The following is a 24,458-nucleotide window of genomic DNA, read 5'->3' as shown; positions in this document are numbered from 1 at the left end:
CAGCATGTTTCTGATTTCACCCTTGATGGATGAGTTGGAAGACAATTTATTGACCATAGGTTGACTACCCCTACCCTTTTTCCTGGCTGCCCTAGAATTGTTTCTAAAGAAATCCTTGATATCCTCATAGGGTAATTGGTAGATATCTCCTCCTACTAACAAATGTAAGGTATCCATAAGATCTTCTCTTACTCACCTAAGCAGGACCAGCTTTAGTGACTGAGGGTCAAGTGTGCGCTTGGCCCTTTTGTAACTAAGCTAGAATCATTCTTTGTAATCCTCTAGGGATTCATCATTGCCTATGGTCATCCTGAAAATTTCTTCTTTAGTATCATTTGACCAAAAGTAGTCTTCATATTTGTTGTTAAAGGCATGCTGCATCTAAGCCAAATTTGTGATGCTATCTCCAGGTAAACCCATGAACCAACACAATGTTGCATCCTTGAGGGTAGATGGAAATAGCTTTAACTTTCGCTCATCATCTCTATAGTCATAGGCTCGACATATAACAACAAACTCAAACAGGAAATTCTCGGAGTCCTCTATGGTTAGGCCATGGTAGTGAGGTAGGGCAGAGGGGCTTATATTTTTCATCTTAGTGTCCCCATTGGTTTCCTTGATGGGGAAGGCACCCTCAACTCTCTCTCTATTCCCTCTATCATTTCCATTTTCGGCCATTGGTTAAGTAGGAATGGGTTCCTCTTCTTCTTCTTCCCTTGTAGGTTCTTCAAATAAGTCAGGTTTCTCACCTAAGGGTTCCTCTAGTTCAAAGCCATCGAAGAAGAGAGAAGGTTGGCCGTTGGATGCAGTGGAGATATTTGACAAAAATTTCCCTAAGTTGTCCCTATTCCTATGAGGAATGAAAGGAAATATTTTTGGTTTGGTTTTGTATTTTTTTTTGTAAACATGGAAAGTACTTGCAGAATAGAAATTGCTAATTCAATGAAAATTATTGACACAATGAAAAATACACTTGCTAAATTGAAATCTTACTTGAAAAATGGAAGGGAAAGTAGACAATGCAAAATGAAAGAAAGGAAATAACTAGATTACTCTTGTAGAAATAAACTAATGGTAGAATATTGAAGACAAGAAATAGAAGAAAAGAAAGTAGTAATCACATTCTACTCAGACACCTCCCCGTCAACAACACCAAAAAGTGATGAGCACTACTATTGCAGCAAGGATGCTCCAACTCCTGGGCTACCAACTTTACTTATCAACCAGGGGTTCGCACAAAATTGGAGGTGACAGCATTGTGTGAAAAAGTAAAAGTGATGGTCCTACCTGTTGTCACTGTTCAGCTGGCAAGAGACCACTGGGGTTCCAATCCAGACTTCTACGGAGTCAGAAGAAGCTTGATTCTTTGATGGAATAAAGGTAAATCTACTATAAGAGAGTGACTCTAATGCATTAATGGACAAGGTAAACATGTAAGGCTAAATCAAACCATTCCCTAATTAACCATTTAAGAAGCTATGCTATGCAAAAATTCTAAATCAACATAAAACAAATGCTACTATATAAGTTACAGAAGTACGAAGCATCAAACAATACTAATGTGCAAGTAAAGAGACTAAACTAAATATGTTTTTCTTTCTTTTGGTCTTTTTATGCAAAATCAATTATGAAAACTAATTGTTCTTGTGGATGTGGTAGGTGAATTAAGGGTGTTTGAGGATGGCTAGAAGGTTTATGAAGTGGTTGGATGGTGTGGAGGGTCCCTAGGAGGATTTTGGTGACTTCCTAGAGGTTTTGCATCAATTCGGCTTCAAAACAGGACGTTTCAAGAAAACCCACAGGATGTACTAGAAACCTACAAGATGATCCTATAGGAATTACAGGAAACCTACAGGATACAACAGAGAGCTAAATGCAACGTGTAGGAGGTGATCAGAGGCTTAGGAAAGGCATTTGATGGGTGGAATGGAGTGGTAGAAGGTCTAGGATCACTCAGGAGTCAATATCCAAGGTAATAGATGGCTAGATTCACTCAATGTGCTTAGGAGAATTTCTATGAAAAATGATGGAAAACTAGCGAAAGTGATGGTGAAAACAAGGGATGACTAAGGTGGATAAAGTGGAAGTTGGATGCTGGCTATTAAGTCTTAGTCTCCTCCTGAAGCACCTGCTCTACATAAAACATGTGTGTCTTCCAAAAAGCTATGTAACAAGATACATTTTCATAATCTAGAAAAGTAGAATTAATGAATCAACTGCCTATACTATGCATTAAGAAAGTTGTTGAAAGGAATGAAAGCATGAGTGAGATCTACTAAAAAAATGGAGATGAAAAATATGACAATGAAATCTACCTTGCAAAATTAACCAAATACTAAAACAACAGACTCCAAAGCTCATAACAGAACTAGAAATCTGTGTTTTTGGGGCTGCTTAAGGGTCCCTTCCTCAAGTCATGGCCCCAGAGGGAGGAAGTGAGGCTGAGACACCTGCTAACAACCTTGTGGTAATCCTTTTTCTCCTTGCTAACCTACTACTTGAAATAATGCACAAATGAAATCAAACTATTAAACAACCAATCTAATCTACACTACTTGTAATGGAAATGCATCTAAAAAGTGAATTAACATTGAAGCTATGAATATACACTAAACATACATGTACAATAAAGAGGAGCCTTGGCTATTAGTGTTGGGCCCTAACCCAAGAGCTTCAACCCTCTGAGTTAACTCAATGCTGACTCAAAACAAAACTCATTCTTATTACCAAAACGACAAATTACATCAATAAAAGTGTCACAAGTTTTGCAACTTGAAAATAGATTAGAGTTTTACAATAAAAAATCTTAATACTACTAAGGTCCTAAGCCTCTCTACTTAGATATCTGAAGTCCCCAACGACTTCCTTAAAATTAGGGAGGCTCGGCTCCCAAACTCAAGATAAACTGGTGCTTTGTCTCTCACCTTCTCGACTGCCTTCTAGTCCTCATGATTTGGTTGTTTTCACTCCGAGCTGATGTGATGAATGGAGGAATATTTGAATGGAGGAGTAGTAAATGAGGAGGATTTACCTCCTACAATCCCTCTCCCTTGTCCCATTCAAATTTTTACCTTGGTCTTTGCCAAAATTCCTTGATTTTCTCCTTTAATCCTACATTCAATGCATATTAGACAACAAAGCATAATATCCAACTCTAACTCACCTCATAAACAAAATATAATAAAAAACATGTAATAAGTTATTAGAAAAGTTTGTTTGACTAAGCTAGGAGGTGAATTAAGGCCCATATTATTACCAATGATGAGGCTCATTAGTAAGGCAGTCACATTGCTACCTATTGCAACAACCAGAATATCCCAAAAATTTGGTAAAGAACACAACAAACTGATGCAAATATCTTCATCTATTTTTGTTTTATATCAACAGATAAAACTAGATTACTACAATATTAAAGGTGTTCAGATGCTCTGTAATTGAGTCTCCATCCTTCATCCTCAAGTTATACAACTCTTTCCATAGGAACAATTTATTCACCAGAGACTTAGATTGGTACAAATTCCCTAACTTGTCCCAAAAAGCCTTTGTCAAAGGTTCCCTTGATACATTCAACAATATTGAATCTGGGATACACAACTGTATTGTGCTCTTTACCTTCCAATCCAACTTCATGCAGTCTTCAGTTGACATTGTCTTTGGTTTACTACCTAGATCTACCACGAGCCACTCATATTTAACCACCAGTGGATCCTCCATCTTGAGTTTCCACAACTCAAAACTCTGACCATTAAATTTCTCGATCTCTATCTTTTCATTGCTTGCCATATTCTTTTACCACAAGAATCGATCCCGCAAATCTCCTCTTGAACATGGTCTACCACATACCTGAGAAAAACCCCTCAGCAGCAAATGCATCCCCTTGAAGCCAAAACAAATTTGATACGAAATGTAGGATTTAACCCTGTACATAAATTACCTGCATACAAATTCTAAAAAGAAAATAAACAATGGTGAGAGCATAAAACATAAAACTTATATACAAAAATATTTTCCCCTAGATTCCAAAATTGGGACTACAGGGCTTATTTTTCATTATATTCCTTTCAATGTTACAATACATACATATATATATATATATATATATATATATATATATATATATATATATATATATATATATACATGCCGAAGCATCCATAAACCCAAATCCAATAACCCTAGATTAGAACATAACCATAGTTCCCATGACTGAATCTACAAAATACCATGGGCAAATAACCATCATGCCCAAAACTATGTGCCAAAACCACGCACAAAACCATAGGTCGGCCTGCCCACCTAATATATGGTCCAAAACCTTTTTCCCAAGGCACTGCCCTAGACCTCATAGAGGGGTGCTACCGCTCCCCTGTGACCTCCCTGTTGTGCTGTGTGTGGGGATAGTCATGGAAAGAATATAAAAAACACCTAACACTATTAACCAAGGATTTAGATTCACTGTGTTTGAAGGAGATTTGAACCAAATGCTGAAACGTTTCTTTGAAGAAATCCCAATCTATATATTCTTCAGGAGACTCATTTCATTATTGAAGAAATTTATCAACAATATCCTTTATTGGTTCATTAGATTCCATTCTAAGTTGATTAATCCTTTTATAAACTTCTTGGTAATCATACCTGTCAAAAGCTTAATCGAGCTCCTTGAAGAGTTGTTCAAATGAATGAATTGAACCAATTGTAAGGTATGACACCACAATTTAACTCGACCTTTAAGAGTGAGGATGAGTAGTTTACAAGAAACATCTTCACAATTGATTTCATGAGATTCACAAAACTTGAGAAATAGAGATGTATGCTAGGCTATGGATAGTTCAACCTCACCATCAAACTTTGATTGATTCAAGTTGTAAAAATATTATGCAGGGAGTGAAAGTTTAAGATTGGATCTCTTAGAAAAACACCCAAGGAGTATGATTTAGGAAAGATCCATTCAAGATGAGGAATTCAAAATATACTCAATAGGCTTAACTTGTCATCTAGACATCCTTCTAGTGCCAAGTGTTGATGGTGTTGTAAATTTGTCAACCAAGGGGGTTTCCCTAGTATGAAGTCCCAACTAGACCTGACCCCATTTGGAGTAGGAGCCCAGACCAAAAATACTAGTTGTCACTATCCATAGGGATTTTCCTTGGCTACAATTATCAACATAAGATATTATAAAAATGAATTTTGAATCAAGCAAGTAAGCTGGCACTATGAGGCATACAATTGCAACACATATGGAATTTTCAAGAAAGGTAAAAGAGAGAGTGAGTATTTTTTAGGAAAATTAATTACCTATCATTTAATTGTCAACCCAGGGGTTTCATAAAACTTGTGAAGTGTGTGTGCACTATATATGTTAGAAATTAACTTTCAATTTAGATCAACCTAACTACAAAACCAAATAACGACAAATCAAATTCTCCTATTCTAATTCAATAATCAACTCAAAAGAAATTATAGTACAATTATAATGCAGTGTGCGAAATTGAAATCTTAATCTTTAAATCTTGCAGGAATTGAAAATTACACCACTCTTTCAGAAATGAAAGAAAAAACAATCATTCTTAACCACTCACAAAGGAAAAGATATGAAAGAAAATAAAACAAAATACTCTTAACTTCTAGGTAGAAAAAAAATAAAAGCATTGACTCTTAACCTCTCACATAGGGAAATATATGAAATAAAATAAAAACAAATGCTCTTAATTTCTAGGTAGAAAGCAAATAAAAACAATCACTCTTAGCCTCTCACATAGGAAAAGATATGAAAGAAATAAATCTTAATCTATGAAAGCAATAAATCTTAATTTATAAAAAACAATAAATCTCACACATTGTAGGTTGCCAATCCAAAAGTATGAGAGCTGGCAAGTTGAGAGGCTCCAAATGCAAGCATAACCAAATCAAGGTGAACATCACTCATGAGCGTGGTGGCAAATCCAAATTCTATATTCAAAACATGAGCATTTCCCCAACCTTACACATGCCTTTAAAAGGAGAAGGCTCTCCTATCTATACAAAAACATAAGAAGCTACGTCATTAATGGAGGTCCATTATTCTCTCCCTAGATCCCTAGAAAATCTCATAGAGTAACTACTCAAATAGGTAATGATGAGATACATATCCTCTTTAACCATTACCCAAATATTCTTCCATATCTTGAAGATAATTCGAATTTGAGCATTGGAGGCCACATAAGGGTGCCTTGGAAGCTTCCAAATGACCTACACATGTCATGAAACTCAAGTCATTTTTAAGTATTAGCAAATATATGTCACTTTATTAAGTTTTAACCATTTAATTCACTTATAATACTAGAAATCATTAACTTTTTGAAAACACAAAGGTAACCCATATAATTATGAAAAAGGAGGCTAATGAAAGGTTATAAGGTCATGGAGTTGTGACATGTGAGTGAAATGGTGGTGATAAGGGTGAAAGTGGATGATATTTTGAATACATTTTGGAGACTCTACATTCCCCCCAACTGATGTTATTGCATGCCCTCATGCAATCTACTGCATTTCTTAATCATGATTTGCTTTTGAATGAGCTTGGCTTATATCATATGTCCTTAAACTTTGCAATTGATAGTATTTGACAATTTTATTTCATTTTGCAAAGTATTCCTTGTCATACATTTAATTGCCACATGTTTGGTTGGTTCTTATGTGACAACCAAATCTTAATTTGTATTGATTCTTGTGTTTCAATACCTTGTTTCTTTTTGTTGCAGCAAGATTCATTGAACATGTTTAAGAATGCATAAATCAGCCATATAATATGCTCATCATTTAGACATTTATTTGCAAATCAAATAAATTTTGAGACATAATGCAATCATAATTGATTAGGACGAGTATGTTAGGATGAAATGAAGTGAAATGGAATGAAATGATATGGATGTGATAATAAATGGATGTCCCTTGCCCCCAACTAAAGGTGTTTATGGTTTTTTTTCAAATGAGAGAGGAAATATGGTGAAGTATTTTCCAAAAATTATAATTTTAGTATTCAAGGAATTCTATTATTAAAAGCTAGAAAAGAACATACCTTTACTTACCTAGGAAGTGGACAAACTGTGCATATGTAGAGAAGTTGTAGTTGTTGCTGGATCATGGAATAAAATGTAGAATTTCATCTGTTTCTTGGTTGCATAAATGGTGGATGATGTGGTGAAATTGGATTCTTTATTACTGCTGCTAAATATGTTGTATCTACTGCAAAATGCTGAAATGATATAGTCTTCACCTACTACAAAACCTGATGGTACAATTCTAGTCATGCGAATAAATGTGTTGTTGTCAAGCATGAAGAGAAGTCATTGGATTACCGGCCATTGATGAATGTCATTAACTAATGCAAGACAAACTCGCCATTAATGTAAAAAAGTGCCAATGTACCTAAGTACATCTTGCAAAGTGCGAATAGATGAGATGATGTCGAGCCACTTGCAAGATCTAACGATCAAGGGACATTGATGTATTCCCATGATTTTCAGCGAGAGAACTTGTCATTGATGCATACAAGCCTCAAGGTACTAATAAGGATTCTAGCCCTGAACCTAGATAATGTGTTGATGTCGATAGGCCAAGACTTGTTAGAAGGGAGGCGTTAATGAATTCTCCATCATCTAATGTGAGTATGAAATGATGATTTTGGAAGGACCATGAATGAAAAATTTTGCAGTGCATCAAGGTTTATTTAAAGGAAAGGAAAATGACAAGAGGGTAAACAAGTGAACAAAAAGCAAAAAGAAAAATCAACATGTAAGTGAGATGAATGCCTCTATTAATGGGTTAATGAATGGAAATTATGGAAATGTGAATGGAAAATGTAAAGGAAACATGTGACTCTTTGCAAGGAAAATGGTGATGGTGAAGCTTAGTGAAAATGCTTGGATATCTTGTGAGTTTGGAGAGGAAAAATGATGGCATTTATGGATGATAGAAATGGATTCAATTGGTTTATGTCTCTCGAAATTGGTCGTAGAAAACCAATCATACATAAATTGGCCTCCTTTAATTCTTCGATTGTCCTGGAACTTGAAAAAAAACATGGCACTAACATTGCAACAAACATGAGTGTGTTCAAAGAGAAGTGATCAATTTCTCTAGGTACATACAAAAAATTTGCATAATTGTCAGGTTCATGAAGTGTTTTTATTTCAAATAGTTAGTCCATTCTCACAATTGTGATAATAAATCCAATTTCTAAAAGAAAACAATTTCCTCAATTTATGTTTGAATAATAGAATTTCATAAAGATAAAGAAATATTATTTGTGAATGCTTAATGATTCCTACAAAACAATCCTCAATAAAAAATTCACCAATTGATATTGCAGATAAAGCACCTTCATAGTTCTTCTTTCCTACGTCATGCTTGAAAATATAATCATTAGACAAAACCAATAAATTTTGATCATGATTTTATGATTGGAATGCATTGTTGACAAGTAGATCATTGAGTTAAATACATAGCTGCAGAATTGTGGTTTAGCTCCAAAATTGCACAGTTTCTATAGCTAAAATCCTAAATAGATAGTTAAGTACACACAACTATGCATTTTTGTTATGAATAAATAACCAATCCAATCTTCAAATTGATCAATGCCTCTTTCAGAAAAATTAGCAATTTTTTTTTTCGACATGTGTGTTTGAGTGGGCCATCACAAAAGCTTTTTCTCAATTTTCTCCAACCACTAAATGAATTTCACATCAAAATATTTTTATGACAATTTTAGATGGCAATTTTCTAAAGAAAAAAATTATAAAACAAACAATCTAAAAATTAATGAAATATTTACAAAACTAAAAAAAAGAAAAAGAAATAGATATGCATAAAAGAAAAACATAACAAGAAAAATATATATACAAGCAAATTTAAAAAAAAATCTTATAACATAAACGTACTATCTAAAACATAACATACATAAAAAAGCATAACATTAAACATTAAAACACATTAAAAAAATGTAACATATAACATAAATATCATATAACACTCTTAAAAAAAAAATTAAAAAAAATACAAAGTAACAAAAAAAAATACAACACAACAACATAATCAAAAGAAAAAGTAATTACCATGAAAACTGTTTTATCAAAGTCAGAGTGGAAAATTTTCACTCCCAGGTTAAAACTAATGCGGAAGTGAAACTAATGCGGAAGTGAATGGCATAAAGTCTGATAGGGCCAATGGCTCTCCAAATCTCTAGACTTTATCCTTCCTGGGATGCAACCAATTGTTGTTCCAAATGGCAGTTGAGCAACTGCAACATGTCTCCCCAGAGATACCATTGCCTTTGTTGAGCCGGCCTTGTATGTAGTCAATTTGTGCTTAGAATTCAACATCGACTTCTTAATATTTCCAGCCATGACCATTGCATGCCCCTCAACAAGGAAGCCTTGCTTAATTTCCTTAACATCCACAATATCTCTGATTGCAAAGACATTTGTTTTACCTCTTAATCGCAGACAATCATAAACTTTCAGGTGCCCATCCTTATCAACGGATTCTTTGAAAATGTATTCCTGAAGCCAAGAGGAGGCAACATGGTTTCCCACACACACGAAGTGACAATCCGCAGAGATAGTCATTCCACTTGATGTGGTATATGTGTTGTTTGATTCCGAGAGGCTTTATAAATCAATGCGTTCATTCAGGCGCACCTCAATCTTTTTGGAAACTAACCAATCGATAGCTTTCTGTGAAGCCTTTTCTCCAAGAAAGTTTATTAATGTGTGACCTGCATGTATGATAATTACCTTCTTATGAGGGAAATCTACTTTGATTTCTGCAGCTAACTCAACAATGTCGATCCTGGCTATCCCTGACAACAAAATAATGATGTGTATCAAGAGCTGAGCCACCAACATCTAATTATCTCCATGGCAGATTTACCTCTTGTAGATCAGGGAGATCGGATCAGGGCTGCAACTGCCTCTATTCATTAATTGCAAACCGTTTTTTCTCACAGAATTTGCCAAGTAAGGCTCTAGAGAACCCCAAATATCTCCCAATTTTTTATGAATTTGAGAAAATAGCTCCTGGGTTTTATAACAGACCCCGTTTTGAGAAAAACCCACGTTTTAGATTTTTGAAATTCGTTTTCATTTGGCTATAAATCATGTTTTAAAAATGACATTTTTAAGTTACTACGCATTTCTGGCAAATGCTAAGTTAATAAAAATCACTTGTTTGATTTTATAGAGATTCTTCCGGGTAGTTTGGAATGACTAGTAGAATCAGGCCACTTGTTTTTCAAACACAACATGGAAGAAATAATGGAGTCACCGAAGCGACGAGCAAGGGGCAGAGCAGGAATAAGAAACTCATGAGGCCTTATATACGTTTTACTTTTCCATGTTCTTAGCTCGCTAAGGTTCAATGCCAGGTTTCTACTCACTCAGTTTGAATGTGTACTCTATGAATTAGCAGAATTTGAAGCTAAAGAAGCTTTTACAAACTTCTTAGATCTAGACATATATGACCCACGTAGCTGTTGTAAAGTCCATACAAATTGTGTTATGTATCCCCCTGAGCTATAGTTAAGAATCTATAATGTTTCATCCATTTGCTATGAGGTGGCTCAATTGTCCCAGAGCTTCTTGAATGATTTTCGTTAACCATACCATAGGAAAAAACTTGAATCGTAGGGAAAATGAAAAAAAAATTAAAATAAAAAATACTACATCGATCCTCTAATCAGAAAGTGCATCGGATTGTGATGGCTCTCACCTGGGTTATGGATAGGGCTTAATTTAAAAGTTGGTCTATGTCAAGCCCTTCAATGAGTCGTTTCTATAGCTCCCCAAAAAAAGGAATAGATAAGCAGCAATTTGAAGCAAGATTTATATATGAATTTTTATTTATATTTTTTGAATTTGGATTTTGATGTTTAAGTTGATGCATTTGAATTCTTTTTATAGGTCACATGAGAGCCAGTTATCAATTTGTCAATTTGTTAATTCTCTTAAAAAAAGAATTGATAATTTAAAAAAAATACATTTCCCTTATTCAAAAACATGAATATTTTTTTTTATTATTATTTAAAATTAAAACATGATTTTTTGTTGAAAATATTTTTATGAGATTAGTGAAAATGTAAGAAAATAAACAAAAATCTAAAGATTTTAAAGTCTAAAACTTAAAAAAAAATGCAATCAAGAACTTAAAAAAATGCAATCAAGCTTGATTTTTCTTTCCTAATTTATCTACTTGATTTTTTATTTTTTATTTTTTATTTTTTAAGTATATGAATGTTTCCAATGGGGCCATTTACGGATTAGACTTTCTAGAATATTCATATCCAAATTTGCAAAATGTACCTGTTTGTGCACAAAGACATGAAAAATCGTTTTAACCTTTAGATTTGCCGCAAATATCTCTTGAAGAAGGGATGAATGTTGTGGCGCAATTGTGTTTTGATACCATTCCTCAATGTAATCCTTGTGCTCCAAAGAATGTTTAATCTGCATTCTAGATCCTTTCATCCATAAATGGTTAATATCGTTTTTTTTTTTTTTTTAAATGATATGCAGCTAAATGATTCATGCATCTACAAAATAAATGAAAAATGAACTCTAGACTGAAAGCTAGTTCCTATGCACACTTCCCCGACAACGGCGCCAAAATGTTGAGGCAAATTAATTACCTATCATTTAATTGTCAACCCGAGGGTTTCGTAAAACTTGCGAAGTGTGCATGCACTATATATGCTAAAAATTAACTTTCAATTTAGATCAACCTAACTACAAAACCAAATAATGACAATCCAAATTATCCTATTCTAATTCAATAATCAACTCAAAATAAATTATAGTACAATTATAATACAACACACGGAATTGAAATCTTAATCTTTAAATCTTGCAGGAATTGAAAAACACACCACTCTTTCAAAAATGAAAGCAAAAACAATCATTCTTAACCCCTCACATAAGAAAATATATGAGAGCAAATAAAAACAAATGCTCTTAACTTATAGGTAGAAAGCAAATAAAAATAAATGTTCTTAACTTCTAGGTAGAAAGCAAATAAAAAAAATCACTCTTAACCTCTCACACAGGAAAAGATATGAAATAAATAAATCTTAATCTATGAACGCAATAAATATTAATGTATGAAAAATAAAAAATCTCATGCATTGTAGGTGGCCAATCCAAAAGTATGAGAGATGGAAAGTTAAGAGGCTCCAAATGCAAGCATAACCAAATCAAGGTGAACATCACTCATGAGCATGGTGCCAAATCCAAATTCTATATTCAAAACATGAGCATCTCCCCAACTTTACACATGCCTTTAAAAGGAGAAGGCTCTTCTATTTATACAAAAAGATAAGAAGATACCTAATTAATGGATGTCCATTATTCTCTTCATAGAACCCTAGAAAATATCATAGAGTTACAACTCAAATAGGTAATGATGAGACACATATCATCTTTAACCTTTATCCAAATATTCTTCCATATCTTGAAGATAATTCAAATTTGAGCATTGGAGGCCACATAAGGGTGCCTTGGAAGCTTCCAAATTTCCTACACGTCATGAAACTCAAGCCACTTTTAAGCATTAGCAAGTATATGTCATTTTTATAAGTTTTAACCATTTAATTCACTTATAATACTAGAAATCATTAACTTTTGGAAAACACAAAGGTAACCCATATAATTATGAAAATGGATGCTAATGAGAGGTTATATGGTCATGGAGTTGTGACATGTGAGTGAAATGGTGGTGATAAAGGTGAAAGTGGATGATATTTGAATACATTTTGGAGACTCTACATTCCCCCCAACCGATGTTATTGCATGCCCTCATGCAATCTACTGCATTTCTTAATCATGATTTGCTTTTGAATGAGCTTGGCTTATATCATATGTCCTTAAACTTTTCATTTGATAGTATTTGACAATTTTATTTCGTTTTGCAAAGTATTCCTTGTCATACATTTAATTGCCACATTTTTGGTTGGTTCTTATGTGACAACCAAATCTTAATTTTTATTGATTCTTGTGTTTCAATACCTTGTTTCTTTTTGTTGCAGCAAGATTCATTGAACATGTTTAAGAATACATAAATCAACCATATAATATGCTCATCATTTAGACATTTATTTGCAAATCAAATAACTTTTGAGACATAATGCAATCATAATTGATTAGGATGAGTATGTTAGGATGAAATGAAGTGAAATGGAATGAAATGATATGGATGTGATAATAAATGGATGTCCCTTCCCCCCAACTAAAGGTGTTTACGGTTTTTTTTCAAATGAGAAAGGAAATATGGTGAAGTATTTTCCAAAAATTATAATTTTAGTATTCAAGGAATTCTATGATTAAAAGCTAGAAAAGAACATACCTTTACTTACCTAGGAAGTGGACAAACTGTGCATATGTAGAGAAGTTGTAGTTGTTGCTGGATCATGGAATAAAATGTAGAATTTCATCTGCTTCTTGGTTGCATAAATGGTGGATGAGGTGGTGAAAGTGGATTCTTTATTGCTGCTGCTAAATCTGTTGTATCTGCTGCAAAATGCTGAAATGATATAGTCTTCACCTACTACAAAACCCGATGGTACAATTCTAGTCATGCGAATAAATGTGTTTTTGTCAAGCATGAAAAGAAGTCATTGGATTACCGGCCATTGATGAATGTCATTAACTAATGCAAGACAAACTCGCCATTAATGTCAATGAGTGCCAATGTACCTAAGTACATCTTGCAAAGTGCGAATAGATGAGATGATGTTGAGCCACTTACAAGATCTAACGATCAAGGGACATTGATGCATTCCCATGATTTTCAGCAAGAGAACTTGTCATTTATGCATACAAGCCTCAAGGTACTAATAAGGATTCTAGCCCTGAACCTAGATAATGTGTTGATGTTGATATGCCAAGACTTGTTATAAGGGAGGCATTAATGAATTCTCCATCATCTAACGTGAGTATGAAATGATGATTTTGGAAGGACTATGAATGAAAAATTTTGCAGTGGATCAAGGTTTATTTAATGGAAAGGAAAATGACAAGAGGGTAAACAAGTGAACAAATAGCAAAAAGACAAATCAGCATGTAAGTGAGTTGAATGTCTCTATTAATGGGTTAATGAATGGAAATTATGGAAATGTGAATGGAAAATGTAAAGGAAACATGTGACTCTTTGCAAGGAAAATGGTGATGGTGAAGCTTAGCGAAAATGCTTGGATATCTTGTGAGTTTGGAGAGGAAAAATGATGGCATTTATGGATGATAGAAATGGATTCAATTGGTTTATCTCTCTCGAAATTGGTCGTAGAAAACCAATCATACATAAATTGGCCTCCTTTAATTCTTCGATTGTCCTGGAACCTGAAAAAAAACATGGCACTAACATTGAAACAAACATGAGTGTGTTCAAAGAGAAGTGATCAATTTCTCTAGGTACATACAAAAAATTTGCATAATTGTCAGGTTCATGAAGTGTTTTTATTTCAAATAGTTAGTCCAATCTCATAGTTGTGATAATAAATCCAATTTCTAAAAGAAAACAATTTCCTCAATTTATGTTTGAATCATAACATTTCATAAAGATAAAGAAATATTATTTGTGAATGCTTAATGATTCCTACAAAACAATCCTCAATAAAAAATTCACCAATTGATCTTGCAGATAAACCACCTTCATAGTTCTTCTTTCTTGCGTCATGCTTGAATATATAATCATTAGACAAAACCAATAAATTTTGATCATGATTTTATGATTGGAATGCATTGTTGACAAGTAGATCATTGAGTTAAATATATAGCTGCAGAATTGTGGTCCAGCTACAGAATTGTGGTTCAGCTGCAAAATTGCACAGTTTCTGTAGCTAAAATCCTGAATAGATAGTTAAGTACATACAACTATGCATTTTTGTTATAAATAAATAACTAGTCCAATCTTCAAATTGATAAATGGCTCTTTCAAAAAAATTAGCAATTTTTTTTTTCGACATGTGTGTTTCAGTGGCCCATCACAAAATCTTTTTCTCAATTTTCTCCAATCACTAAATGAATTTCACATCAAAAATTTTTTATGACAATTTTAGATGGCAATTTTCTAAAGAAAAAAATTATAAAACACACAATCTAAAAATTAATGAAATATTTACAAAACTAAAAAAAAAAAGAAATAGATATACATAAAAGAAAAACATAACAAGAAAAATATATATACAAACTAAAATATATATACAAGCAAATTTAAAAAAAAATCTTATAACATAAATGTACTATCTAAAACATAACATACATAAAAAAGCATAACATTAAACATTAAAACACATTAAAAAAATGTAACATATAACATAAATATCATATAACACTCTTAAAAAAAAATTAAAAAAAATACAAAGTAACAAAAAAAAATACAACACAACAACATAATCAAATGAAAAAGTAATTACCATGAAAATCGTTTTATCAAAGTCAGAGTGGAAAATTTTCACTCCCAAGTTAAAAATAATGCGGAAGTGAATGGCATAAGGTCTGATAGGGCCAATGGCTCTCCAAATCTCTAGACTTTATCCTTCCTGGGATGCCACAAATTGTTGTTCCAAATGGCAGTTGAGCAACTGCAGCATGTCTCCATAGAGATACCATTGCCTTTGTTGAGCCAGCCTTGTATGTAGTCAATTTGTGCTTAGAATTCAACATCAACTTTTTAATATTGCCAGCCACCACCATTGCATGCCCCTCAACAAGGAAGCCTTGCTTAATTTCCTTAACATCCACAATATCTCTCATTGCAAAGACATTTGTTTTACCTCTTAATCACAGACAATCATCAACTTTCAGGTGCCCATCCTTATCAACAGATTCTTTGAAAATGGATTCCTGAAGCCAAGAGGAGGCAAGACAGTTTCCCACACACACGAAGTGACAATCTGCAAAGATAGTCATTCGACTTGATGTGGTATATGTGTTGCTTGATTCCGAGAGGCTTTCCAAATCAATGCGTTCATTCAGGCGCACCTCAATCTTTTTGGAAACTAACCAATTGAAAGATTTCTGTGAAGCCTTTTCTCCAAGAAAGTTTATTAATGTGTGACATGCATGTATGATAATTACCTTCTTATGAGGGAAATCTACTTTGATTTCTATAGCGAACTCAACAATCTCGATCCTCGCTATACTTGACAACAAAATAATAATGTGTATCAAGAGCTGAGAAACCAACATCTATTTATCTCCATGGTGGATTTACCTCTTGTAGATCAGGGAGATCGGATCAGGGCCGCAACTGCCTCTATTCATTAATTGCAAACCGTTTTTTCTCACAGAATTTGCTAAGTAAGGCTCTAGAGAACCCCAAATATCTCCCAATTTTTTATGAATCTGAGAAAATAGCTCCTAGGTTTTATAACTGACCCCGTTCTGAGAAAAAACCACGTTTTAGTTTTTTGAAATTCGTTTTCATTTGGCTATAATCATGTTTTAAAAATGACATTTTTAAGTTACTACGCATTTTTGGCAAATGCTCAGGTAACAAAAATCACTTGTTGGATTTTATAGAGATTCTTGCCGGTAGTTTGGAATGACTAGTGGAATCGGGCTGCTCATTTTTCAAACACAACATGTAAGAAATAATGGAGTCACCGAAGCGACGAGCAAGGGGCAGAGCAGGAATAAGAAACTCATGAGGCCTTATATACGTTTTAATTTTCCATCTTCTTACCTCGCTAAGGTTCAATGCCAAGCTTCTACTCACTCAATTTGAATGTGTACTCTATGAATCAGCAGAATCTGAAGCTGAAGAAGCTTTTACAAACTTCTCAGATCTAGACATATATGACCCACGTAGCTGCTGTAAAGTCCATACAAATTGTGTTATGTATCCCCCTGAGCTATAGTTAAGAATCTATAATGTTTTGTCGATTTGCTATGAGGTGGCTCAATTGTCCCAGAGCTTCTTGAAGGATTTTCGTTAACCATACCATAGGAAAAAACTTGAATCGTAGGGAAAATGAAAAAAAATTAAAATAAAAAATACTACATCGATCCTCTAATCAGAAAGTGCATCGGATTGTGATGGCTCTCACCTGGGTTATATATAGGGCTTAATTTAAAAATTGTTCTATGTCAAGCCCTTCAATGAGTTGTTTCTGCAGCTCCTCAAAAAAAGGAATAGATATGCAACAATTTGAAGCAAAATTTATATATGAATTTTTATTTATATTTTTTGAATTTGGATTTTGATGTTTAAGTTGATGCATTTGAATTCTTTTTACAGGTCACATGAGAGCCAGTTATCAATTTGTCAATTTGTCAATTCTCTTAAAAAAAGAATTGATAATTTAAAAAAAAATACATTTCCCTTATTCAGAAACATGAATATTTTTTTATTATTATTATTTAAAATCAAAACATGATTTTTTGTTGAAAATATTTTTACGAGATTAGTGAAAATGTAAGAAAATAAACAAAAATCTAAAGATTTTGAAGTCTAAAACTTAAAAAAAATGCAATCAAGAACTTAAAAAAGATGCAATCAAGCTTGATATTTTTTTTCCTGATTTATCTACTTGATTTATTTTATTTTATTTATTTTATTTTTATTTTTTAAGTATATGAATGTTTCCAATGGGGCCATTTACGGATTAGACTTTCTAGAATGCTCATATCCAAATTTGCAAGATGTACCTGTTTGTGCACAAAGACATGAAAAATCGTTTTAACCTTTAGATTTGCCACAAAGATCTCTTGAAGAAGGGATGAATGTTGTGGTGCAATCACATTTTGATACCATTCCTCAATGTAATCCTTGTGCTCCAAAGAATGTTTAATCTGCATTCTAGATCCTTTCATCCATAAATGGTTAATATTGTTTTTTTTTTTATAAAAATGATATGCAGCTAAATGATTCATGCATCTACATGCTTTAATCATGCATCTACAAAAAAAATGAAAAATGAACTCTAGACTGAAAGCTAGTTCCTATGCACACTTCCCCGACAACGGCACCAAAATGTTGAGGCAAATTAATTACCTATCATTTAATTGTCAACCCGAAGGTTTCGTAAAACTTGCAAAGCGTGCGTGCACTATATATGCTAAAAATTAACTTTCAATTTAGATCAACCTAACTACAAAACCAAATAATGACAATCCAAATTATCCTATTCTAATTCAATAATCAACTCAAAATAAATTATAGTACAATTATAATACAATGCACGGAATTGAAATCTTAATTTTTAAATCTTGCAGGAATTGAAAACACACCACTCTTTCAAAAATGAAAGCAAAAACAATCATTCTTAACCCCTCACATAGGAAAACATATGAGAGCAAATAAAAACAAATTCTCTTAACTTCTAGGTAGAAAGCAAATAAAAATAAATGTTCTTAACTTCTACGTAGAAAGCAAATAAAAAAAATCACTCTTAACCTCTCACACAGGAAAAGATATGAAATAAATAAATCTTAATCTATGAAAGAAATAAATATTAATGTATGAAAAATAATAAATCTCATGCATTGTAGGTGGCCAATCCAAAAGTATGAGAGATGGAAAGTTAAGAGGCTCCAAATGCAAGCATAACCAAATCAAGGTGAACATCACTCATGAGCATGGTGCCAAATCCAAATTCTATATTCAAAACATGAGCATCTCCCCAACTCTACACATGCCTTTAAAAGGAGAAGGCTCTCCTATTTATACAAAAACATAAGAAGATACCTAATTAATGGATGTCCATTATTCTCTTCATAGATCCCTAGAAAATCTCATAAGAGTTACAACTCAAATAGGTAATGATGAGACACATATCATCTTTAACCTTTATCCAAATATTCTTCCATATCTTGAAGATAATTCGGATTTGAGCATTGGAGGCCACATAAGGGTGCCTTGGAAGCTTCCAAATTGCCTACACATGTCATGAAACTCAAGCCACTTTTAAGTATTAGCAAGTATATGTCATTTTTATAAGTTTTAACCATTTAATTCACTTATAATACTAGAAATAATTAACTTTTGGAAAAAACAAAGGTAACCCATATAATTATGAAAATGGAGGCTAATGAAAGGTTATATGGTCATGGACTTGTGACATGTGAGTGAAATGGTGGTGATAAAGGTGAAAGCAGATGATATTTTCAATACATTTTGGAGGCTCTACAAGTCTCTAGAAGAAAAGTAATATTACTATCATAAAAGAGACCCACAAGAGCATGAAAGAATAGTTGATTAACCTGTAAATTAGTCAGAAGATAACAACGATGATCAAAGAAATAAAAAATTCACATTGAATGTGATGCATACGAAAGCCAATGAAATAGTTCATTTTCATTAGTATGGGTTAACATAAACATACACCATAGACAATGAAAGAATAATCTTACAATCATTCACAATATATGCATTAAAGTGTGATGGATTTGAGAGCTTCATATATTAAGTGAAAGTAATATACAATTACAATGTTGCCACATTATCCCCAATAGTGGAACATTAAGTCACCACTTTCGCCTCCAAAGAAAGATATTCTCTCCTATGACAAACTAGAGAAGCCAAGGTGAAAGGTTCAAAGCACCAAGTCCATTCTCTTGAGCTACGAGTGTATATTTATAACAGATGAGGTGAATCTCCACGTCCCATGTGACTCTTGATCCCCCTCACAATTCATGAGATTCTACTATGAATTTTCGAATTCCTATATTACATTTGAGCTTCTACATGACTTTAGAATGTTTTAGGGACTCTTCACATTCCATGTGGGTCCCTCGGTCTTCCACACATTTACATTTTCTAATTTTAGAAATACAATAATTATACTCCATAAATGATGTGGCGAGATATATTGAAACATATGAATTTGTGATGACACTTGGACAAGCCATGACATGACATTGATGACATGGAACTTCACTGTGATGTGTATGAGCCAAGCTTCTCTCCTAAGTATCATCTTTGTATCCTCTTCATGATGGATATTTTCCTATTCTTTATCTTCATCCTCAAGAGGGCCTAGGTCAGTGTAGGAACCTTTTGAGTTATCATGATTTACCATGTCCTTATCTTGGTCCAATATTCTTTCATGTCCTCCATGATGGCTCCTTTTGTTTCCTCTTCACAAGTGATCCATTGTAGCCTCTCCTTAGTGACATCCATTTTATATTCATGATAAGTCTTGTATGTGTTTAATATTCATCCTCCTAGATCTTGGATGATATGGAATATTCTTTGTGATTTTGATCTTCAATCTTCCACCGTGATATAGTGTCCCTTCATCTTCTTTCTTAGTAGCCTCTTTGTCTCTTCAACTTCACAAGTGTGATCTTACATGATATCCTAGGCATCCTCCTTGAGCATCATCTTGTCATGTGAAGATATAATACCTGCAGATGGAATTTAGACATGACAAGATGACATTAGTCTAAATTCTTCATGCAATTCACTTATTGAAATTGGGACAAAGTCTAGGACTGAGGAGGAGGCTCAAGGATTGTAAAGTACACAGTTCCAGGAGGTAGTGATGAAGCTCTAGTCATTGTGATTGTGCAATGCACAGTGGATGAGAGACTAGAAGACTTAAATACGCAGTTGATGGAAATAATGATGAAGTGAGGGAGGATTGCTCACTGTGATTGTGAAATAGAGAGTTCAGGGAAGACTGAGGCAAATGATTGTGTAGTTTCATAGGAAATGGAAGTAGAGAGTGTTGATTCTTTACTGAGAGTGAAAAATGCATAGTGGAAGATTGGATGGGAGAGAGAATTGTGCAATTTCCAAGGATAGGAAGTAGAGACTAAGCACTGTAATTGTGTAATGCGTAATCCTTGGAGGTAGTGACTTCATAGTGCACAATTCCAAGAGGAAAGGATATTCACTATGGCTTAAGATTTCACAATGCATAGTTCCATGATGGATTTAGCAAGCTACAAATAGAATGAATGATCCACAAATAACTAAGTGTGGGATCAACTAGACAAGAGAGAAAATGACATGTAAACAAGTCCTAAAACAATGATCTCACACTCAAATGACATCAAAACAAGACAAAATAATGATCGTTTACCAAAAATAAACAAAGAATAACTTGAAACGACAACAAAGTGACACTTATTTCTAAGTGTGATAGTTGAAACGTAGCTTTGTGACATTTAGAACACAAGTTACGACAGGAGTCTCGATTGCAACCAGAAAGTGTGCTAAGCCATGTGAATGTGTCTAGCACATGTTCCTATGATATATATGATTAGTTAATGCATAAAAGTAAACTAGAATTGGCTCTAGTGATGTTCTAACATGCAACACATGTAAGAGTGAAAATAATCAAAAGAGACACGTGCCAGTAAAACGACACTTGTAAAAGCTATAAAAGTGAAAGAGACACATACCAAAGTGAAGAAAAATAAAAAATGACACTTTTTAAAGTGAAAGAAAGCAAAAAGGACAGTTTTGAAAATGAAAGCGACACTTGTGAAAGTAAAGGTGCCCAAAAGCGACAATTGAGTATACTCACTAAAATGAAGATACAATGTAATCAAGAGTGAGAGAAAGATTTCCATGTGATATTGCACACTCACCATCGACATATATTACATAGTGTACTATCTGTATGGATTTCAAAGTCACTATCCATAGGGACTACAAAAACAATCTAACTAAACATTGCACATGCACTCTTCCTAGAGACTACGCAAGCCTTACTTTCAGGAACTGTGCAATGACCATTCTCAAGGATAGACATTAGTTACTGAGCTTGCTAGAAATTGGTGTGCTTAAGAATGGATCAAAAGCTAAGAATGCATAAGCAAGTGACTTTCATGGTTATAATGTCATAAAAAGGGTATCAACCAATCATGAAGTAACCATGCTTGAGGTGACAAATCATGAGGCCATAAGTACGCTCCAAAATTCAAGTGTGAGAACAATTTTGAAGGGTGTTTATCGCACCAACAACACCCCAGTCATGTGGGATGAGGTAATCCTTGACTATGTACAAGATAAGTTCTACCAAGAAATGGAGGCCCATATGCCATTTCATGGTCACGAGGCTCTTGGTATCCTTTGTGTTCCTCAAAACCTCACATTTTTGGATTTCCCATATTTGAAGGTCTAGTTCCTCTCTCAAATGTAGCTCATGATCTGGATGGGTTTTTGAATGGGGGTGTTACTTTTGTTGGATTTGTTGGTTTCTAAGGGTTCCAAACATCCCTATGGTGTTCAATCCTTTATACTTCGGTCACATATCAATAGAAGCTCCTTGAAATTTTGGATTTAGGGTTCAAATCATTCTTTTTAGCGACAAAAGATAATACTCTAGAAGACTTGGGAATCAATAAGGGTTTTCTCTTCCCTATAGCTACTTCATATTTTTATCATCCTCATATCCCTTTAGATTTTCTGTCGACGAGAAGTTTATTCAAGGACCTCACGTCCTTAGTAAAGGATGGGAGGCCAATTAATAATGGTCTAGTAGAGTTTTTAGTTGGTTGGCATGCCATTATTGAGCCTTGTGAAGGTTTTTCCAGTAAAGGAAAGGGAATAATCTAGGGTAAGAGGAATAAAGATAATTTTATAAATCTATTGAAGCAAGTGACTATGTTTGTATCCCTTGATATAGATGTGGCTATTCATTAGGTGAAGACCTTATGTAAAAATTTTTGGTTGGAAGGGTTTGTGGGTGCAAAATTTTGTGTCTTTTATGAAAAAATGGGTGAAGTCTTCAGTGCAATCCCTGACTAAAAACCCCTTATCAATTAGGGATATTTATAATGGATGGGTGAACCTTATTTTCATGGACACAGAGGATGCAAAGCTTTCTTTCAGTCAAGTGTTGAAAATTGACATTTCACTTATAATATTCAAACCATGGTCCTAATTTTTTATGAAAGGCGTGAATGAATGGATATCATTCCTCTCTAGGTAAGAATTTCAAGTATTCCCACTCATCATTGGCATGAGATTAGTTTTTGTGAAATTGGAAATCTGTTGGGGGTTTATGTGGAACATGAATCCTCTTACTTCATCACTAATGAAATGTCCTTGGCAAGAATTCTTAGTAATTTACATCTCTGAGGAGGGTTGCTAGAGATATCAACATGGGTCCTGGGATTTCTCCTCTTGATTTGGACTATGAAGGTGTACCATTCTATTTTAGGACGTTACATAAACATGGAAACATCATTAAAGAGTGTGTGCTCTCCTTACACAAAAATGTACATAGATCAAAAGTCTTAGCTCTAACTCATGATGAAGAATAGGGGGTTTAATTGTAGGAGATGTGGGTTTATTCATATAGTCTAAGCTCTGAGGGACTCGATTAAGGAGAACATGAGGAAGATTGGTCTACAGAGGGGTCCCATCAAATGGTCCAACCTTCTATTCAATCGGTTCTCAAATGTGAAGGTACCTAGTCGAATCCTCCCCCTTCTTCATATGTTCCTATTATCAATGATGTTTGTTATTCTCTCAAGCAAAATCTTGTATATATTTGGTATCTCTGGGCCCTTGTACTTTATATAATGCAATCCTTTGCAGTACTCTTCCTTTTTTATTATTATAGATTTATGCCCTTTTCCAAATGATCTAAGAAACACGTCCTCTCCATATTCCTTTTCATCGTTTACCACATATGAGGCTATTACACAACATTTTGTCATTATCCCTGTAATCCCCATCCATGATCCTAGAGGATCTCTACAATTTTCTAGACATGCTTTCCTATCATGAAGAAACTCCCATTATGTCCCTCTTCATGAGAAGAACAATTCCCTTTTGCATCATTTCCCAAAAAACTTTTGCTTGTCCCAGTTTGCAGGACTGGCGCTAATGACCCGTGTCCTCCTCGAGTCGACACGCAGGGTTTACAATTGTCCCTAGTGCCTATTGTATCGACTAAGCCCTTTCTCAATCGTGTCGATCCTCTTCTAGAAAGTTTTTTAAATATGGAGCCGAAGCCTCCAACTCTAGAATCTTCGTAACGGAAGTCTCGTAAATGGTTAGGCTAGATGGAGTCGAAGAGATTAGTTTCGGCTCATTTCCCCTACTAGTATGGAACTAATCCAAGAGATAAGGCCTTCTCCCATGAGAAGAGGAACCATATCCCCTCCATCCCAGCTGTATAAACCTCTCTTTTTCCCAAGCACAAGCTTTTAGTCCTAATTAAGTTTTGGCTGAGGTTTTGATTATGGAGTAGTTAGCAAGCTACCCATAGTTTGTAGCATTCTATTTTGTTTTTAAGGGAGAATTTTGAGTTTGGTTTGGTGTGAAGACTATAGGGAAGAGCCTTGAGGCTATTCATGAGGTGCTAGCAGAAGTGTGGGAACCTGAATGTGTTGAAGGAGAACAACAACATCAAGGCATTGGTTGTAATATCTTCTTGAACTAATATAGATGCCACTATCGATTGATTTCCTACATGAAATGTCATCTCACATATTTATGGCTTAATGTTTCTTGACCTGTTAAGTAGG

At 34.1% G+C, this 24,458-nt stretch overlaps 2 pseudogenes; both read right to left on the bottom strand.

The window, feature by feature from the left end:
• Positions 1-9,164: 9,164 nt before the first annotated feature.
• LOC149146238 (uncharacterized) lies at positions 9,165-9,884 on the bottom strand (annotated as a pseudogene).
• Positions 9,885-15,488: 5,604 nt separating this feature from the next.
• On the bottom strand, positions 15,489-16,214 carry LOC149146237 (uncharacterized; annotated as a pseudogene).
• Between the last annotated feature and the right edge of the window lie 8,244 nt (positions 16,215-24,458).

Source organism: Pinus tabuliformis, chromosome X, assembly GCF_031772625.1.
Source record: "Pinus tabuliformis cultivar Carrire ecotype Pingquan chromosome X, CPIR1, whole genome shotgun sequence".
NCBI classification, from domain to species: domain Eukaryota; kingdom Viridiplantae; phylum Streptophyta; class Pinopsida; order Pinales; family Pinaceae; genus Pinus; species Pinus tabuliformis.
The sequence above is the reverse complement of the archived record's forward strand: the minus strand, read 5'-3'. Positions and strand labels throughout refer to the sequence as shown.